Below are 11,825 nucleotides of genomic sequence, written 5' to 3'. Positions count from 1 at the left end.
CACATAGGAAGAATTTTAAACTCATAATTATTTCACCACAAGGACTTCGTCCTTATATACCTTCCACCGCGGCTTGTAGCCCGGTTTAAATATTTCACATCATATAAAAATGCGAGGATCTCGTCCTCAACTCCGAATCACAAGTATTTTGCACATTGTGCCAACTGAAATTTCAATTTCCTTTATTTCTTCTTTTCAATATATTTCATAAACAGTTTTTGCAACACATAATGAACCCTCATACCGGTAGGGCATATAATTCATAAAAATTGGAATCAATTATTCCGAAACACATTAAACCCATTGTAATGAATAATAAAAATTATCTTTGGACTTATAGCCCTCAATGGTGTACAAAAAATAAAATGACAGACACGGGCTCACATCTTCAAACCTCCCAACAGGGATAAATATATAAGTGGGTCACAAAAATTACGAAGCTCGCCCATAAGTGGAGCATAATAGGAGGAATCACCTCAATATTAAGAACCGAATCAAATTAAAGGAAAATATCCTTTTATAACAAATCAGGATCATACCTGTAATGACACCATTTAGAGTATCGGCCTCAGCCAAATCATAGCGATTATATCAACGGGTCTGGCCTCCACCTCTTAGGCGCCTACTACCCGTCTGTCCTCCACCCCTAACTGGCTGTGTACGTGTAGTAGTAACTGCATTGGGGCCCACAACCTGAGTGTTCTGATGAAATCCACCTCTTCCCAGTCTGAGACAATCTCTTATGATATGCCTAGTATCACCACACTCATAACAACCCCTCTGAGCTCGCGGCTGCTCGTACTGAGTTTGTACCGGATAACTGGAATAACCACTGTATGAATATCGTGTCGGTGGTGAACTATAAGAACTTAATGGAGCACCCCGAGTAATTAGATGTGTGGACTGAGCTTACCGACTTCTCGAGCCTCCGCCATAATGGGTCATAGCTGAAGAGTAAAATCCACTGAACCCTCCATATCTTCGAGACTTTTTGGCCTCCTTAGACTCCCTTTCCTCGCCTAAAACACCCTCAATCTTCCTTGCAATCTCCACTAATTGTTGAAATGGAGTATCAGTTTGCAACTCTCGAGCCATGCATATTTTAATATCATAATCGAGCCCCTCAATGAATCTGAGGACTCGCTTTCTGATTGTAGGAACCAAGATAGGTGCATGACGGGCTAACTGACTGAACCTAATAGCATATTCTGACATTGTCATAGTGCCCTGACGCAACCGTTCAAACTTTGTGCGCCACGCATCTCGGAGATTCTGGGGAACAAATTCCTTCAAGAATATTTCCGAAAATTGAGCCCAAGTTGGTGGTGTTGCATCGGCTAACCCCATGCTCAAACTTGGAATCTTTAGCCTTTAAATTGCTAGTTCCGTTAAATGATCATAATTTGAGCTAGGGACCTCCAAATTAAATTCCGGGCATACGCCCAAGTCCCAAATCACGATACGGAGCTACCGGAACTGTCAAAACACTGATCTGGGTCCGTTTGCTAAAAATGTTGACCAAAGTCAACTCACTTGAATTTTAAAGCTCTATTTCACATTTTAATTCATTTTTCACATGAAAACTTTTCGGAAAATTTTACGGACTGCGCACGCAAGTCGAGGAATGATAAATGGTGCTTTTCGAGGTCTTAGAACACATAATTACTTATTAAATTTAAAGATGATATTTTGGGTCATCACATTCTCCACCTCTAAAACAAACGTTCGTACTCGAACGGAGTTAGAAAAAAAAAGTACCTGAGCTGGTGAATAAGTGTGGATATTTACTCCGCATGTTCGACTCGGACTCCCAGGTAGATGCCTCTACCGGATGACCTCTCCCTTGCACCCGAACTGAAGGATAACTCTTAGACCTCAACTGTCGGACCTGCCGTGCTAGAATAGCCACCGGCTCCTCCTCGTAAGTCAAATCTTTGTCCAATTGGATTGAGCTGAAATCTAACACATGGGAAGGATCACCATGATATTTCCGGAGCATAGACACATGGAACACCGGATGAACCGCTGATAAACTAGGTGGTAATGCAAGCCTGTAGGCTACTTCACCCACCCTTTCAAGAATTTTAAAGGGTCCAATATACCTAGGGCTCAACTTGCCCTTCTTTTCGAACCTCATTACACCTTTCATAGGTGAAATCGAGAGCAATATTCTTTCTCCAACCATGAATGCAATATCACGAACTTTACGGTCGGCATAACACTTTTGCCTAGACTGAGCTGTGCGAAGTCGATCCTGAATAATCTTGACCTTATCCAAGGCATCATGTACCAAATCGGTACCCAACAACCGAGCTTCTCCCGGTTCAAACCAACCAACTGGCGATCGGCATCGCCTTCCATATAATGCCTCATATGGAGCCATCTGAATGCTCGACTGGTAGCTATTATTATAAGAAAACTTCACAAGTGGCAAGAAATGATCCCAAGAACCTCCAAAGTCTATAACACAAGCGCGAAGCATATCTTCCAATATCTGAATAGTGCGCTCTGACTGTCCATCTATCTGTGGATGGAATATTGTACTCAACTCCACCCGCGTGCCTAACTTACGCTGTACAGCCCTCCAGAAATGTGAGGTAAACTGCGTACTTCGATCTGAAATAATGGACACTGGCACACCGTGAAGGTGGACAATCTCACGAATGTAAATTTCAGCTAACCTCTCTGAAGAATAGGTAACTGCCACTGGAATGAAATGTACTGACTTGGTCAACCTGTCCACAATGACCCAAACTGCGTCAAATTTTCTCTGAGTTCGTGGGAGTCCAACAACAAAATCTATAGTGATACGCTCCCACTTCCACTCAGGAATTTCTAACTTCTGAAGCAAACCACCAGGTCTCTGATGCTCGTACTTAACTTGATGACAATTCAGACACCGAGCTACATGTGCAGCTATATCCTTTTTCATTCTCCCCCACCAATAATGTTGCCGCAAATATTGATACATTTTGGTGGTACCTGGATGAATAGAATACCTGGAACTGTGTGCCTCTTCAAGAATTAATTCACGAAGCCCATCCACATTAGGCACACAAATACGGCCCTGCATTCGCAGAACACCATCTTCCCCTACAGTAACCTGTTTGGCATCACCGTGTCGCACAGTGTCCTTAAGGACAAGTAAGTGAGGATCATCATACTGCCTCTCTCTGATGCACTCATATAAAGAAGACCGAGCGACTGTGCAATCTAGAACCCGACTGGGTTCTGAAACATCTAACCTCACGAACTGATTAGACAAAGTCTGAACATCTGCAGCTAATGGCCTCTCACCAACCGGAATATACGCAAGACTGCCCATACTCACAACCTTTCTACTCAAGGCATCGGCCACCACATTGGCCTTTTCGGGGTGATACAAAATGGTGATATCATAGTCTTTCAACAACTCCATCCATCTTATTTGCCTCAAATTAAGATCCTTTTGTTTGAACAGATACTGGAGGGTACGATGATCAGTAAATACCTCACACGAGACACCGTAGAGGTAATGCCTCCAAATCTTCAGCGCATGAACAATGACTGCCAATTCTAAGTCATGAACATGATAATTCTTCTCGTGAACTTTCAACTGCCACGACGCATATGCAATTACCTTGCCATCTTGCATTAATATTGCACCAAGCCCAATGTGAGATGCGTCACAATATACCGTATACGATCCTGAACCTGTGGGTAATAACAACACTAGTGTTGTAGTCAAAGCGGTCTTGAGCTTCTGAAAGTTCAACTCACACTCGTTTGACCATCTAAATGGGGCACCCTCCTGGGTCAATCTGGTCTTAATAGTTGTTCATTCTCAATTACAGAATCGTCAATTAACTTCATGTTAACAAAAATCTCGTTTCAAACCTTCACAATACTAATAATGAGATGCGAGGCATGAAGACCTCATAATTATTTACCCGAATTAACGAGTCACATTTAACGCCACCTGGGAGGGCACCTACCTCATAGGTTACAACTCAATATTACAACACAAATTTGGCAAGTATGCACAGAGAATTTCATACAAATATTTTTCAAATAAGCCTAGCAGGCATGACTCCCTATTAGTACTATAGTACAAATTTAATTTTCACAAGGGAGAATTTAAACACAAAAATTTTTATCACAAGGATCTCGTCCTTATATAACTTCCACCGCAGTTCATAGCCCGGTTTAAACATATCAATTTATTTTAAAATACGAGGACCTCGGCCTCAGTTCTGAATCACAAGTAATATGCACATCTTGCCAAACGAAACTTTCCATTTTCTCCTTTTAAATAACTTTCGTTAAACAAAATCACAAGACATAATGAACCCCACACCGGTAAGGCATATAATTCACAATTTGTAATCAATTATTCGGAAAATATATCAAAATATACCGAAATAAGTACCAGAAAGGCACCTTTAGCCTCGCAGATCTTATTAGAGTCCATCATGAAATGATATGCGTAGTTATCTCCATAAAACCTCCCAACAGAAGCAGACACATAAGTAGATTATAGAATTACGAAGCCCACTCATAAGTGGAGCACAATAGGAGGACTCGTCTTGATACTCAGAACCGAATCAAGTTAAGGAAATTATTCCTTTATTTTAAATCGAGGTCATACCTATAACGACACCATCTGAAGTAACGACCTCCACCATACCATAAATCAAATATAACAACGGCTGGGTCTCCACCTCTAGGACGCCTTCTACCCACCTGTCCTTCACCCTTAACTGGTCGTATGGGTGGTGTAGTAACTGCAATGGGGCACGTAGCCTGAGTGCTTTGGTGAAATATGCCTCTCCCAAGTTTGGGACAATTTTCTCATGATATGCCTAGTATCGCCGTATTCATAACAACCCCTTTTGCGGGTTTGGCTGCTCATATTGAGTCTGTGCCATATGAAAGGAATAACTATTGTAGGAAACTCATGTCGGTGGTGCATTAAAAGAACTTACTGGAGCACCCCGGGTAATCCGATGTGCTGACTGGGCTAGCCGACTACCTGAGCCCCTGCCATAATGATCTTTACCTGCATAGTAGAATCCACTGAATCCCCCAGAACTTCGAAGAGTCTTGGTCTTCTTATCTTGGCAATTTCTACCACTAGCGGAAATGAAGTATTAGTCTGTAGCTCCTGAGTCATACAAAATTTTACGATCATAATTAAATCCTTTAATGAGTATGTGGACTCACTCTCTGGCTGTAGCAAGCAAAGTAGGAATATGACGGGCTAACTTATTGAACCCGATGGCATATTATGACACCGTCATGGTGACCTGACGCAATCGTTCAAACCCTATGCGCCATGCATTACGGAGAGTCCGGGAAACAAACTCTTTCAAAAGCATTTCTGAGAACCAAGCCAAGTGGGCGGTGTTGTATTGACTGGACTGCCCTCTTCATATGCTTGCCACGAACACCTGTGGATAATTATCTCTCCCAACGCCAATTTCTTCTTTTGTTATGCTGACTCAACACTTTTGAGCTAACCCATTTCTTAACATACTCTTTGATTCTCCTCAGAGGTAACCCTTACCCCTATTTATACACAACGATCACAAAAGTAGAGCTCCATACAGACAAATATTGGCACAAACCACACAGTTCAGAATCTCGTCGACCACTATACTTCCTCCGAAGCACCCCAAAATCCACAACCGTGACGTCCACGCTGAGTAGACCTTCTGTAAATTTAATGTTGTTTCTCTAACTCCTTTGGTACTGAAGTATAAGATTATTATGGAGGCGGACATACCGCAAGTCCCAACCTTATTCTCTACAAGATCTCAGGCCTTAAACATATGTAAATTTTGGGAGAACCTTTCAGTACCACATATATACATTTTAGGCCAAAACTGATATAACACATGACTTGCAATCCATTCATTGATAGCAGACTCCCCCACTCGGCGCGAAGTCATAGTTCACCACGTCCGATGGTCCACAATATTAACCTTCACAACTCGTATAAATCAACCAGATGCCAAGGTACGTTGCACCCCCCATATTATTCACTGGGTGATCTCTTTATACGTCCGCATCTTCAGTCAAAATCACACGTTGAGGCAATGTTTGAGCATCTCTGGCTCCCTCGTAGTTCATCTGCGGCATCACAAACCGTCGATGCACAACTGATACCGAGTGCGCAATGTCATACACGAGTAGATACAAAGGAATGTGAGATATAGGTTTCAAGCAAAATCAATGTCGCACGATAAGGAATGAAAGAGGTGATATTGTTCCTAAACTTCATAGCCTCTGAGAGATAAGTACAGACGTCTCCGTACTGATCCTTCAGACTCTACTAAGCTTGCTCGTGACTCGTGAGACCTATGTAACCTAGTGCTCTGATACCAACTGTCACGACCCGAAATTCCCACTTCCGGACCGTGATGGCGCCTAACATTTCACTTGTTAGGCAAGCCAACGTTAGAATAATATTAACCAATTTTTAAATAATTTTTTTAAATTATTAATAATCCAAGAAAAAATGCGGAAGCAAGTTTGAAATATAGTGAATAATCCATAAAAACAACGGTGTCTAAATACCATCCCAGAATTGGTGTCACAAGTGCACGAGCTTCTAGAATAAATACAAATAAAGGTCTCAATAAAATAAAGCTGTCTAGACATAATCACACAGCTAAAGTAAAATAGGCGGGGACTTCAGAACTGCGGACGCTATGCAGTTATACCTCAAGTCTCCTCTGGTAGCTGAAATCCGAGCAAGTCTACGGTACACCGCTGGGACCAACTCCGAAATCTGCACAAGAAGTGTAGAGTGTAGTATCGGTACAACCGACCCCATGTACTGGTAAGTGCTGAGCTTAACCTCGACAAAGTAGTGACGAGGCTAAGGCGGTTCACTTACATTACCTGTACTCAATATTAGTAACAACAACAATAATAGAAATAAATCAGGTAACTCATTTATAATAATTGTAGCCAACTCAGCAGTCATAACAAATTATCCTTTCCATCAATTTAGTTGCAGCGTGCAACCCGCTCTCACAATATATTCACATTCAATTCTGTTGCAACGTGCAACCCGCTCTTACAATATATTCATTTTTAATCCAGTCTGTTGCGGCGCGCAACCCGATCCTCCAATATAGACTTTTAATAAGTCTGTTGCGGCGTGCAACCCGATCCTCCAATATAGACTTTTAATAAGTCTGTTGCGGCGTGCAACCCGATCCTCCAATATAGACTTTTAATAGGTCTGTTGCGGCGTGCAACCCGATCCTCCAATATAGACTTTTAATAAGTCTGTTGCGGCATGCAACCCGATCCTCCCAGATAGACTTTTAATAAGTCTGTTGCAGCGTGCAACCCGATCCTCCAATATATTTATTATAATCAATCCTGTTGTGGCGTGCAACCCGCTCCTCCAACATATTCATTTACCAATTCTTATAGAAGAAATTTTCCCAATAAATATAACAATTAATATAAAATTATAAGACAACAAGCATACAATAATTATGGTTTAATTATGAAGCAAACAATGACAAATAGCAAATTATTAAAGAAATCATGGAGCAAATAGGCAGTTTAATATTTAATATGCTAAATGTCAAATAACAATTAAGGCACATAATTCAAATAACATGTAACAATTAATGCAGGAATTCTTGAATGCAGGAATTCAAGAATTAATAGAGAAACAATTATTATAGTAATTATCTTATGATTAAAAATAATTTATGATTTTTTTCAAGTAAGCAGGCAACAATTAATTTGACGACGTATAGACACTCGTCACCTCGCCTATACGTCGTTCACATGCAATTCATATAACAAATAATTTAAGGGTTCTATTCCCTCAAGTCAAGGTTAACCACGACACTTACCTCGCTTTGCAATTTTCAGTCAATTATTCAACCACAACTTTTCCTTTTAAATTTGCCTCCGAAAACTTCAAATTTATTTACAAATAATTCGATATATTCAATACGAATCATAGGAATTAATTCCATATGAATTTACAAATTTTTCGAATAAAAATCCGAAATTCATTAAATTATTCGGTAGTGGGACCCATGTCTCAAATCCGGGGAAAACTCTCGAAATCTGAACACCCGTTCCGATACGAGTTCAACCATACAAAATTTGTCCAATTCCGATATCAAATGGACCTTCAAATCTTAATATATATTTTTTGAAAAATCTGATTTTTCTTCCATAAATTCTTGGATTCATGATATAAACGAGTATGGAATTATGAAATATAATCAATATAGGAGAAGGAACCCGATGATTTCTCGTGAAAATCGCCCAAAAATCGCCTCTTGAGGTTTTAGGTTTTGAAGATTTGGGAAATGAATCAAAAATCCCGTCCAAAAGTCATTTTGTTCAGCTGCAGGTGTCGCAATTGTTACCTGAGCTTCGCAAATGCGAAGAAACACTCGCAATTATGATTCCCTTCACAATCCCGCTACCTTCGCAAATGCGAAGATTATGTCACATTTGCGACAATTGGCCCTTCGCAATTGCGAAGATAAACTCGCAATTGCGAGAACTGCTGGCCTAGGCTTTCTTCGCAATTGCGATAAAAATCTCGCAACTGCCATACGTGCTTGGTTCGCATTTGCGATGCCTGATCTCGCAATTGCGCGATCAGAGGCCTGCAACATGTTCAGTTATACCAGCAAAATTTTCTAAGTTCAAAACATCCCGTGGCCTACCCGAAACTCACCCGAGCCCCTCGGGACCTTATCCAAATATTCCAACAAGTCTCGTAACATCATACGGACTTACTCGGGGTCTCAAATCACATCAAATAATATTGAAATTGCAATTCACACCTCGATTCAGACTTTGAGTTTTTTAAACTTTTCAATTTGCAAACCTCATGCCAAAACATATTAAATGAATCCGGAATGACTTCAAATTTGGCACACAAGTCATAAATGACATAAGTGAGCTATTCAAATTTCCAAAATCGAATTCCGGCTCCGATATCAAAAAGTCAACCCCGTGGTCAAACTTGAAATTTTTAGCCTTTAAATTGCTAGTTCCGTTAAATGGTCATAATTTGAGCTAGGGACCTCCAAATTAAATTCCGGACATACGCCCAAGTCCCAAATCACGATACGGAGCTACCGGAACTGTCAAAACACTGATCCGGGTCCGTTTGCTAAAAATGTTGACCAAAGTCAACTCACTTGAATTTTAAAGCTCTATTTCACATTTTAATTCATTTTTCACATAAAAACTTTCCGAAAAATTTTACGGACTGTGCACGCAAGTCGAGAAATGATAAAATGGTGCTTTTCGAGGTCTTAGAACACAGAATTACTTATTAAATTTAAAGATGATATTTTGGATCATCACACCTCTACCTCGGCCTCGGCCCCGGCCTCTTGCAACCCTAACAGTATGTGCGGATGCCTGCTCAGCTAACCTGGTAGCACGCGTCCTCACCATCTGTGAGAGAATAGAAATACAGAGGTTCAAATTCTACAATCAACAAATCTACACGACTGGAATTAAAGAAGTGGAAATTTCCTAATAGTTTTGTAGCCTCTCGAAGATAAGTACAGACGTCTCCGTACCGATCCGCAAGACTCTACTGGACTCGTTCGTGACTCGTAGAACCTATGAACCTAAGGCTCAAATACCAACTTGTCACGACCCAAAATCCCACCACAAGCGTCGTGATGGCACCTAGTCTCTAAGACTTGGTAAGCCGATTTCCATTACATTTTGTATAAGTAATCAAAACTAACAGCGAAACAAATATAAATATACAACCTCCCAAGACTAGTAGTACTGAGTCACGAACTCTAATTGAATGCATGGAATGATCATGAAGACCGAATATACAATAATACTTGATTAAAAATTAACAGTACAATGAAATGAAAACTCCAGGGACTGCGACGACCAAGAAGCTCTATCTTGAATCTTTACGATCCCGCTTTAACTCTGCTCAAGTCTGATATCTCTAATATCTGGCTCTGCACAAAAATTTGCAGAAGTGTAGTATGAGTACACCACGGTCGGTACCTAGTAAGTATCAAGACTAACCTCAGTGGAGTAGAGACGAGGTACAGTCAAGACACTCACTAGTCTAATAACCTGTGCAATATAATATACAGAATAATAGATAACAAATAACAATAAGAGCAACATAAAACAAAAAATTGATATGCACAGTAAGACAATAAAATCACCATTAATATCGCTCAACAATTGATAAATACAATTACACTACTCTAACTAAATACATGAAATGATCACGAAGACCGAATATACAATATTGTTTGATTAAAAATGAACAGTACAATGAAATGAAAAAACTCCAAGGGACTGCGATGACCAAGCAGCTCTACCTTGAATCTTTACGATCCCGCTTTAAATCTGCTCAAGTCTGATATCTCCAATACCTGGCTCTGAACAAAAATGTGCAGAAGTGTAGTATGAGTACACCACGGTCGGTACCCAGTAAGTATCAAGACTAACCTCAGTGGAGTAGAGACAAGGTTTAATCAAGACACTCACTAGTCTAATACTCTGTGCAATATAATATACAAAATAGTAGAAAACAAATAACAATAAGTGCAACATAAAACAACCAGTGATATGCACACTAAGACAATAAAATCACCATTAATATCACTCAACAATTGATAAATACAATTACACTCAATTAAATCAAGTTTTTCAATTAAATATCTTTCACATATAATTCTTACGAAAAAAACTCCTTTTCAAATATAATTTCCTCAAATAAATATCTTTCAAATACAATTCTTTCATATAATTATTTTTGAATAAAAATCCTTCCAAATAAATATTTTGAATATAATTCTTTCAATTAAAAAAAATCACCATGTGACACCTCATTTCATAATTATAAAAATACGGGTCTCAGCCTATCACGAACCAAATTAACCCTTTATAAGGTGTCGTGATGGCACCTAGTCTTTACGACTAGGTAAGCCTAATATTGCGAAAAATATAAAGAAAACACAACATTTTAAAGATAAACAACATAATTTTAAATAGCCAAGAGTAGTACCACCCGGCATATAAAAAATAATTTTCCAAGACCCGAAATATCACTAAGTCACAAGCTGCTATAATCTATGTAGCTCTATACAAAAGTCTGAAGATAATAAAGAAAGTCTCTAGGCGAGGGAGTAGAAGGGGACTCCGAAGATATGCGGACGCAAGCAGATGTACCTTGAAGTCTCCTAGAATCAGCAGCACGCGCTAACCCCCAAGGCTGATAGCTCGTACCTGGATCTGCATACGAAAATATGTGCAGCAAAGGGCATGAGTACACCACAATGGTACCCAGTAAGTGCCAAGCCTAACCTCGGTCGAGTAGTGACGAGGTCAGGTCAAGGCCCTACCGGAGTAAATATAATAAATTAAGCAGTAAAAGATATAAGTAAACTTTACGGTAACACAGTTAAAGAAATTCTGAAAAAACATTTAACAGTTAAGGGAGCCCTCGGCTCAGAACAAGGTAAACACAGTGCGGAATCTCTCGGGATACCGTCCCGTAGTTTCAAATGAATATGCAGTACAGGGGGATCTCCCGGAATACGTCCGTAGTCCCAAAGTAAATATGAAGTGCTGGGGAATCTCCCGAAATACGTCCGTAGTCCCAAAGTAAATATGCAGTACAAGGGGATCTCCCGGAATATGTCTGTAGTCCCAAAGTAAATATGCAGTACAGGGGGATATCCCGGAATACGTTCGTAGTCCCAATTTAAATATGCAACGCAAGATGAAATGGCAGGTATGGCATCGAGTTATACAGTTTATACTGGACACAGATAAGGCAAATAAGGACTTAACTA

This window comes from Nicotiana tabacum, chromosome 2 (genome assembly GCF_000715075.1).
Source record: "Nicotiana tabacum cultivar K326 chromosome 2, ASM71507v2, whole genome shotgun sequence".
In the NCBI taxonomy this organism is placed as follows: domain Eukaryota; kingdom Viridiplantae; phylum Streptophyta; class Magnoliopsida; order Solanales; family Solanaceae; genus Nicotiana; species Nicotiana tabacum.
This window is presented reverse-complemented; position numbering follows the sequence as displayed.